The sequence below is a fragment of the Tasmannia lanceolata genome, unplaced genomic scaffold (assembly GCF_043159265.1).
Source record: "Tasmannia lanceolata isolate RefF3 unplaced genomic scaffold, GAP_Taslan_0.1 ptg000659l, whole genome shotgun sequence".
NCBI lineage: Eukaryota > Viridiplantae > Streptophyta > Magnoliopsida > Canellales > Winteraceae > Tasmannia > Tasmannia lanceolata.
The window spans coordinates 1,578-12,500 of record NW_027519331.1 but is presented as its reverse complement, the minus strand read 5'-3'; positions in this window follow the sequence as shown (position 1 = coordinate 12,500).

Genomic DNA, 10,923 nt, shown 5'->3' with positions numbered 1-10,923 from the left:
TTGCATGGGAACAGATTCATCTTCGAAGCATTTTTCCTTTCCAATATTTTTCTATTGGAGCTTCCTCATTCCTTTTATCGAGCATAATGACGCGAATCGAGCTTTAATGAGTTCGAATATGCAGCGTCAAGCAGTTCCTTTCTCGGTCCGAGAAGTGCATTGTTGGAACTGGGTTGGAACGCCAAGCGGCTCTAGATTCGGGGGTTTCAGCTATAGCCGAACAAGATGGAAAGATCATTTATACTGATACTGACAAGATCGTTTTATCAGGTAATGGAGACACTACCATAAGCATTCCATTGGTTATGTATCAACGTTCCAACAAAAATACCTGTATGCATCAAAAACCTCAGGTTCCGCGGGGTAAATGCATTAAAAAGGGACAAATTTTAGCGGACGGTGCGGCTACAGTTGGTGGTGAACTCGCTTTGGGAAAAAACGTATTAGTGTCTTATATGCCATGGGAAGGCTACAATTTTGAAGACGCGGTACTCATTAGTGAACGTCTGGTATATGGAGATATTTATACTTCTTTTCACATCCGGAAATATGAAATTCAGACTCATGTGACAAGTCAAGGCCCTGAAAGAATCACTAATGAAATACCGCATTTAGAAGCCCATTTACTCCGCAATTTAGACAGAAATGGAATTGTGATGTTGGGATCTTGGATAGAAACAGGTGATATTTTAGTAGGTAAATTAACGCCTCAGACAGCAAAAGAATCATCGTATGCCCCGGAAGATAGATTATTACGAGCCATACTTGGAATTCAGGTATCCACTGCAAAGGAAACTTGTCTAAAATTACCTATAGGCGGAAAGGGTCGAGTTATTGATGTGAGATGGATCCAGAAAGGGGGGGGTTCCAGTTATAATCCAGAAATGATTCGTGTATATATTTCACAGAAGCGTGAAATCAAAGTAGGTGATAAAGTAGCTGGAAGACATGGGAATAAAGGTATCATTTCAAAAATTTTGCCTAGACAAGATATGCCTTATTTGCAAGATGGAACACCGGTGGATATGGTCTTCAACCCATTAGGAGTACCTTCGCGAATGAATGTGGGACAGATATTTGAATGCTCGCTCGGGTTAGCGGGGGACCTGCTGGACAGACATTATAGAATAGCACCCTTCGATGAGAGATATGAGCAAGAGGCTTCGAGAAAACTAGTGTTTCCTGAATTATATGAAGCCAGTAAGCAAACAGCAAATCCGTGGGTATTTGAACCCGAGTATCCGGGAAAAAGCAGAATATTTGATGGAAGAACAGGAGATCCTTTTGAACAACCTGTTATAATAGGAAAGTCCTATATCCTGAAATTAATTCATCAAGTTGATGATAAAATCCACGGACGCTCCAGTGGACATTATGCACTTGTTACACAACAACCCCTTAGAGGAAGGGCCAGGCAAGGGGGACAACGAGTAGGAGAAATGGAAGTTTGGGCTCTAGAGGGATTTGGTGTTGCTCATATTTCACAAGAGATGCTTACTTATAAATCTGATCATATTAGAGCTCGTCAGGAAGTACTTGGTACTACGATCATTGGAGGAACAATACCTAACCCCGAGGATGCTCCAGAATCTTTTCGATTACTCGTTCGAGAACTACGATCTTTGGCTCTGGAACTGAATCATTTCCTTGTATCTGAGAAGAACTTCCAGATTCATAGGAAGGAAGCTTGATCGGAATGAATCAGAATTTATATTCTATAATATGATCGACAGGTATAAACATCAACAACTTCGAATTGGATCAGTTTCTCCTCAACAAATAAGTGCTTGGGCTAACAAAATACTACCTAATGGAGAGATAGTTGGAGAGGTGACAAAACCCTATACTTTTCATTACAAAACCAATAAACCGGAAAAAGATGGATTGTTTTGTGAAAGAATTTCTGGACCTATAAAAAGTGGAATTTGTGCTTGTGGAAATTATCGAGTGATCGGAGATGAAAAAGAAGACCCGAAATTTTGTGAACAATGCGGAGTCGAATTTGTTGATTCTCGGATACGAAGATATCAAATGGGATACATCAAACTGGCATGTCCAGTGACTCATGTGTGGTATTTTAAACGTCTTCCTAGTTATATCGCGAATCTTTTAGATAAACCCCATTAAGGAATTAGAAAGCCTAGTATACTGCGATGTGTGATTTGATCGAAATTATGAGTTTACAGATTCGGAATGAGAAACTGTCATCCCATTTAATCCGATTGGGATGCCCCTGGCTCTGACATGTCTCCTGGGAGAGGAAGAAGAAGAACATGAAGCTCAGAATTATGGGTGTATTCAATACTTCCAAATAAAGGGGGAATTGATCCATGGTCGATTCCGTAACATATAAATAGGAATTGCTAGCTGTACCTCGTGAAAAAAAAAAAAGAATTCTTTCTTGGAATTAGCCACTCCATTTCTTTTAGAAATAAATTCTGTTTTCTGTTCAAGTAAACAAATATGACATGGTTACAGGAATCTATCCATCGCATATATGCTTCAAGGGACATCATAGCATAACCGTCGAGGTGAAGTAGGGACCTAAAAGATCGAATGGAACGATACATAGACAAGTAAATCCCTTATGAGTTCCAAGGTATTCCTTTAAGGGGATTCATCATTCGAGGGGACGTAGGCTACTCAACAATTTCACATTTTATTTATGTCGTAATTGAATAATGAATAAGTAATTCCGAAAATAAAATATAAAGTAAAAATGAATCAATGAAATATAGGTTGGTTCTCACTGGGAACTTGAGTAAGGAGTAGATTTTTATGGGGGTTTCTAGAACAAAATTTGAAAGTGAGACCCCCTTTATTTATTATTTATTTGGTGTAACTACTTGAGCCGGATGAGAGGAAACCTTCATGTCCGGTTTTTAAGGGGGGGATCCTATAGGAACCTATCCCAATTTTTCTTTTGCTAGGCCCATAGTTAAAAAACCGACTTTCTTACGATTACGAGGTTCATTCGAATATGAAATACAATCCCGGAAATATAGCATCCCACTTTTTTTTACTACCCAAGGCTTCGATACATTTCGAAATCGAGAAATCTCTACTGGAGCAAGTGCTATCAGAGAACAATTAGCCGATCCAGATTTGCGAATTATTACAGATCATTCATTGGTGGAATGGAAGGAATTAGGGGAAGAAAGGTACACTGGGAATGAATGGGAAGATAGAAAAGTTGGAAGAAGAAAGGATTTTTTGGTTAGACGCATGGAATTAGCTAAGCATTTTGTTCGAACAAATGTAGAACCAGAACGGATGGTTTTGTGCCTATTACCAGTTCTTCCTCCGGAGTTGAGACCAATCATTCAGATAGATGGGGGTAAACCAATGAGTTCGGATATTAATGAACTCTATCGAAGAGTTATCTATCGGAACAATACTCTTACCGATCCATTAACAACAAGTAGATCTACGCCAGGGGAATCAGTAATGTGTCAGGAGAAATTGGTACAAGAAGCCGTAGATACACTTCTTGATAATGGGATCCGCGGGCAACCAATGAGGGATGGTCATAATAAAGTTTACAAGTCGTTTTCAGATGTAATTGAAGGCAAAGAGGGAAGATTTCGTGAGACTCTACTTGGTAAACGGGTCGATTATTCGGGGCGTTCCGTCATTGTCGTGGGCCCTTCGCTTTCATTACATCGATGTGGATTACCTCGAGAAATAGCAATAGAACTTTTCCAGACATTTGTAATTCGTGGTCTAATCAGACAACATATTGCTTCCAACATAGGGATTGCAAAAAGTAAAATTCGGGAAAAAGAACCAATTGTATGGGAAATACTTCAAGAAGTTATGCAAGGGCACCCCATATTGCTGAATAGAGCACCCACCCTGCATAGATTAGGCATACAGGCGTTCCAACCTATTTTAGCGGAGGAACGTGCTATTTGTTTACATCCATTAGTTCGTAAGGGATTCAATGCAGACTTTGATGGGGATCAAATGGCTGTTCATGTACCTTTATCTTTGGAAGCTCAAGCAGAGGCTCGTTTACTTATGTTTTCTCATATGAATCTCTTGTCTCCAGCTATTGGGGATCCCATTTCCATACCAACCCAAGATATGCTTATTGGACTCTATGTATTAACCATCGGAAATCGTCGAGGTATTTGTGCAAATAGGTATAATCCATGGAATCACAGAAACTATCAAAATGAAACAGTTTACGAGTATAATAATAACTATAAGTATACGAAAGAAAAAGAACCCTATTTTTGTAGTTCCTATGATGCACTTGGAGCTTACCGGCAGAAACGAATCAATTTAGATAGTCCTTTGTGGCTCCGGTGGCGACTAGATCAACGTTTCATTGCCCCAAGAGAAGTGCCCATCGAAGTTCAATATGAATCTTTGGGTACCTATCATGAGATTTATGGGCACTATCTACTAGTAAGAAGTGTCAAAAAAGAAATCCTTTGTATATACATTCGAACCACCATTGGTCATATTTCTTTTTATCGAGAAATAGAAGAAGCCATACAGGGGTTTTGCCGAGCCTACTCATAAGGTACCTAAGCTAAGTAATTATGTGATACGATACCTTGTGAATTCGGGTCTCTACGGTTCAACCGGTATCCTAATTCCTGAATTGATACGTGAATCAAGATAGAGGAAAGGAAGTCTTCGAATCACTGACTCAAACCTATTGTCGAATCCTACTCAACAGAATATGGAGGTACTTATGGCGGAACGGGCCGATCTGGTCTTTCACAATAAAGTGATAGATGGAACTGCCATGAAACGACTTATTAGTCGATTAATAGATCACTTCGGAATGGCATATACATCACACATACTGGATCAAGTAAAGACTATGGGTTTCCAGCAAGCCACTGCTACATCCATTTCATTAGGAATTGATGATCTTTTAACAATACCTTCTAAGGGATGGCTAGTCCAAGATGCTGAACAACAAAGTTTGATTTTGGAAAAGCACCATCATTATGGGAATGTACACGCGGTAGAAAAATTACGTCAATCCATTGAGATATGGTATGCTACAAGTGAATATTTGAGACAAGAAATGCATCCTAATTTTAGGATGACGGATCCTTCTAATCCAGTCCATATAATGTCCTTTTCGGGAGCTCGGGGAAATGCATCTCAGGTACACCAATTAGTCGGTATGAGAGGATTAATGTCGGATCCCCAAGGACAAATGATTGATTTACCCATTCAAAGCAATTTACGCGAAGGACTTTCTTTAACGGAATATCTCATTTCTTGCTACGGAGCTCGCAAAGGAGTTGTGGATACTGCTGTACGAACATCAGATGCTGGATACCTCACGCGTCGACTTGTTGAAGTAGTTCAACACATTGTTGTACGTAGAACAGATTGTGGCACTATCCGAGGTATTTCCGTGAGTCCTCGAAATGGGATGACGGAAAAAATGTTGATCCAAACACTAATTGGTCGTGTTTAGCAGACGATATATATATGGGTCTACGATGCATTGCCGCTCGAAATCAAGATATTGGGGTTGGGCTTGTCAATCGATTCATAACCTTTCGAGCACAATCAATATATATTCGAACCCCCTTTATTTGCAGGAGTACATCTTGGATCTGTCGATTATGTTATGGTCGGAGTCCCACTCATGGTGACCTGGTCGAATTGGGAGAAGCAGTAGGTATCATTGCGGGTCAATCAATTGGGGAACCAGGGACTCAACTAACATTAAGAACTTTTCATACCGGTGGAGTATTCACAGGTGGTACTGCAGAACATGTACGAGCCCCCTCTAATGGAAAAATAAAATTCAATGAGGATTTGGTTCATCCCACACGTACACGTCATGGGCATCCTGCTTTTCTATGTTATATAGACCTGTATGTCACTATTGAGAGTCAGGATATTCTACATAATGTGAATATTCCACCAAAAAGTTTTCTTTTAGTTCAAAATGATCAATATGTAGAATCAGAACAAGTGATTGCCGAGATTCGCGCTGGAACATCCACTTTCAATTTTAAAGAGAGAGTTCGAAAACATATTTATTCTGACTCAGAGGGAGAAATGCACTGGAGTACCGATGTGTACCATGCACCTGAATATACATATGGTAATGTTCATCTCTTACCTAAAACAAGTCATTTATGGATATTATCGGGGGGTCCGTGCAGATCTAGTATAGTGCCTTTTTCGCTCCACAAGGATCAAGATCAAATGAACATTCATTCTCTTTCTGTCGAACAGAGAGAGAGTTCTGACCTCTCAGTGACTAATGATCGAGTGAGACACAAATTGTTTAGTTCAGATCCTTCCGGTAAAAAAGAGGGAAAGATTCTTGATTATTCAGGACCTGCTCGAATCATATCCAATGGTCGTTGGAATTTCATATATCCTGCCATTCTCCACGAGAATTCTGATTTATTGGCGAAAAGGCGAAGAAATAGATTCATCATCCCATTCCAATATGATCAAGAACGAGAGAAAGAACTAATGCCTCGTTCTGGTATCTCGATTGAAATACCCATAAATGGTATTTTACGTAGAAATAGTATTCTTGCTTATTTCGACGATCCCCGATACAGAAGAAGCAGTTCAGGAATTACTAAGTATGGGACTGTAGAAGTGGATTCAATCGTCAAAAAAGAGGATTTGATTGAGTATCGAGGAGCAAAGGAATTTAGTCCGAAATACCAAATGAAAGTAGATCGCTTTTTTTTCATTCCCGAAGAAGTGCATATCTTACCTGGCTCTTCGTCCATAATGGTACAGAACAATAGTATCATTGGAGTCGATACACGAATCACTTTAAATACAAGAAGCCGCGTAGGTGGATTAGTCCGAGTGGAGAGAAAAAAAAAAAGGATTGAACTGAAAATCTTTTCTGGAGATATCCATTTTCCTGGAGAGACAGATAAGATCTCCCGGCACAGCGGCATCTTGATACCACCAGGAACGGGAAAAAAAAATTCTAAGGAATCAAAAAAATTACAAAATTGGATCTATGTCCAACGGATCACACCTACCAAGAAAAAGTATTTTGTTTCGGTTCGATCCGTAGTCACATATGAAATAGCTGATGGTATCAATTTAGCAACGCTTTTTCCCCAGGATCTGTTGCAAGAAAGGGATAATGTGAAATTCCGAGTTGAAAATTATATCCTTTATAGAAATGGCAAACCAATTCGAGGAATTTATTACACAAGTATTCAATTAGTTCGTACTTGTTTAGTATTGAATTGGGACCAAGACCGAAATGGTTCTATAGAAAAGGTTCAGGCTTCCATTGTTGAAGTGAGGGCAAATGATCTGATTCGAGATTTCATAAGAATTGACTTAGTGAAGTCCCCTATTTCGTATATCGGAAAAAGGAATGATATGGCGGGTTCGGGATTGATCCCAGATAATGGATCAGATCACACCAATATCAATCCTTTTTATTCCAAGGCGAGGAGGATTCAATCACTTACCCAACATCAAGGAACTATTCGTACGTTGCTGAATAGAAATAAGGAATGCCAATCTTTTCTAATTTTGTCATTATCCAATTGTTCTCGAATTGGTCCATTCAATGGTTCTAAATCTCACAATGTGACAAAAGAATCAATTCAAATTAAAGAGGATCCCATGATTCCGATTAGGAATTCGTTGGGTCCCTTAGGGACTGTACCTAAAATTGCGAATTTTTATTCACCTTACTATTTAATAACTCATAATCAGATCTTGTTAAATAAATATTTGCTACTTGACAATTTAAAACAGACTTTACAAGTACTTAAATATTATTTAATGGATGAAAATGGGAGAATTATAATCCCTATCCATGCAGGAACATCATTTTTCATCCATTCGATTTGACTTGGTGCTTTCTCCATCACGATTATTGTGAGAAGACATCCAAAATAATTGTCCTCGGACAGTTTATTTGTGAAAATGTATGTATATCCAAATATGGACCACAGATAAAATCTGGTCAAGTTCTAATTGTTCATGTTGACTCCTTAGTCATAAGATCAGCTAAGCCTCATTTGGCCACCCCAGGGGCAACCGTTCATGGTCATTATGGAGAAATCCTTTACGAAGGGGATACATTAGTTACATTTATATATGAAAAATCGAGATCGGGTGATTATAACGCAAGGTCTTCCAAAAGTGGAACAAGTGTTAGAAGTGCGTTCGATTGATTCAATATCGATGAACCTAGAAAAAGAGGGTTGAGGGTTGGAACGAACATATAAAAAGAATTCTTGGAATTCCGTGGGAATTCTTGATTGGTGCTGAGCTAACCATAGCGCAAAGTCGTATCTCTTTGGTTAATAAGATCCAAAGGGTTTATCGATCCAGGGGGTGCAAATCCATAATAGGCATATAGAGATTATTGTACGTCAAATAACATCAAAAGTGTTGGTTTCAGAAGATGGAATGTCTAATGTTTTTTCACCCGGAGAACTAATAGGATTGTTTCGAGCGGAACGAACAGGGCGTGCTTTGGAAGAAGCGATCTGTTACCGAGCCATCTTATTGGGAATTACCAGGGCATCTCTGAATACTCAAAGTTTCATATCCGAAGCAAGTTTCAAGAAACTGCTCGAGTTTAGCAAAAGCCGCTCTACGAGGTCGTATTGATTGGTTGAAAGGCCTGAAAGAGAACGTTGTTCTGGGGGGGATGATACCTGTTGGTACCGGATTCAAGGGATTAGTGCACCGTTCAAGGCAAGACAACAACATTCCCTTGGAAATCAAAAAGAAGAATCTATTCGAGGGGGAAATTAGAGATATTTTGTTCCACCACAGAGAATTATTTGGTTCTTACATCCCAAATAATTTCCATAATACACCAGAACAATAATTTACGGGATTTCATGATTCCTAAGAGCAAATTGATTCTTTTCTTTTAACTTTAATTATATGGTATGGTCCGGTCTTTTTATTGGGTAATAAAGATAATAACGAATAGAAAGGAATTAATCACTTGGACCATGTATCAAGGGTCAATCTCCGGGAGAAGGTTCCGTCGGAACAATTATTTATTTCAGGGTACCTCGTCTCTTAAAAAAAAAAAAAAGAGAAAGTGTGGGGAAAAATGACAAGAAGATATTGGAACATTAATTAGAAGAGATGATGGAAGCAGGAGTTCATTTTGGTCATGGTACTAGGAAATGGAATCCTAGAATGGCACCTTACATCTCTGCAAAGCGTAAAGGTATTCATATTACAAATCTTACTAGAACTGCTCGTTTTTTGTCAGAAGCCTGTGATTTAGTTTTTGATGCAGCAAGTAGGGGAAAACACTTCTTAATAGTTGGTACCAAAAATAAAGCAGCTGATTCAGTAGCATCAGCTGCAATAAAGGCTCGGTGTCATTATGTTAATAAAAAATGGCTCGGTGGTATGTCAACGAATTGGTCCACTACAGAAACGAGACTTCATAAGTTTAGGGATTTGAAAGCGGAACAAAAGGCGGGGAAACTCAACCGTCTACCGAAAAGAGATGCAGCAATGTTGAAGAGACAATTATCTCACCTGCAAACATATTTGGGTGGGATCAAATATATGACGGGCTTACCCGATATTGTAATCATCGTTGATCAGCAAGAAGAATATACGGCTCTTCGAGAATGTCTCACTTTAGGGATTCCGACGATTTGCTTAATCGATACAAATTGTAACCCGGATCTCGCAGATATTTCTATTCCAGCCAACGATGACGCTATAGCGTCAATCCGATTGATTCTTAACAAATTAGTATCCGCAATTTGTGAGGGTCGTTCTAGCTATATAAGAAATCGTTGATTAATAATAAGATAAGCCAATGACTTTTTGAACCCCATAGATTGATTTAATCGGTTACTATTTCTGAATCTCAAAAAAGAGATCAAAATCACTGGGGATATTATGTGATTACTTGGTATCCTAAATATACGATTTAAAGTAGTCGAGTCGAGAAAGAGAGGGTTGAATCAAAATAATTCTTTTTTAAGTTCTATTTCTGTCAGAGGGCAATATGAATGTTCTACCATGTTCCATCAACACACTCAAAGGGTTATACGATCTATCCGGTGTGGAAGTAGGCCAACATTTCTATTGGCAAATAGGGGGTTTCCAAGTCCATGCCCAAGTACTTATCACTTCTTGGGTCGTAATTGCTATCTTATTAGGTTCAGCCACTATAGCTGTTCGGAACCCACAAAACCATTCCAACTAACAGTCAGAATTTCTTCGAATATGTACTTGAATTCATTCGAGACTTGAGCAAAACTCAGATTGGAGAAGATTATGGTCCTTGGGTTCCTTTTATTGGAACTATGTTCCTATTTATTTTTGTTTCTAACTGGTCAGGTGCTCTTTTACCTCGGAAAATCATACAGTTACCTCATGGGGAGTTAGCTGCACCCACGAATGATATAAATACTACTGTTGCTTTAGCTTTACCCACGTCAGTGGCATATTTCTATGCGGGTCTTACTAAAAAGGGATTGGGCTATTTCGGTAAATACATTCAACCAACTCCAATACTTTTACCAATTAACATCCTAGAAGATTTCACAAAACCTTTATCACTTAGTTTTCGACTTTTCGGGAATATATTGGCTGATGAATTAGTAGTTGTTGTTCTTGTTTCTTTAGTACCTTTAGTGGTTCCTATACCTGTCATGTTTCTTGGATTATTCACAAGCGGGATTCAAGCTCTTATTTTTGCGACTTTAGCCGCGGCTTATATAGGTGAATCCATGGAGGGTCATCATTGACTAGCTTCCAAAATAGTCTTGTTTTTTTTTTTTTGAAAAAAAAAACAAGACTATCCCAACTCATGGGTGGCTCAAGATAATCTACTTGGGGAACATGATGGATATCTACAAATATGGTAGATACGATTTAGAGTAGGGTCAATAAAGATGTACGATATTAGGGAATTAAAAAAAAAAAAAGGAAAGAGATCGAAAAGAT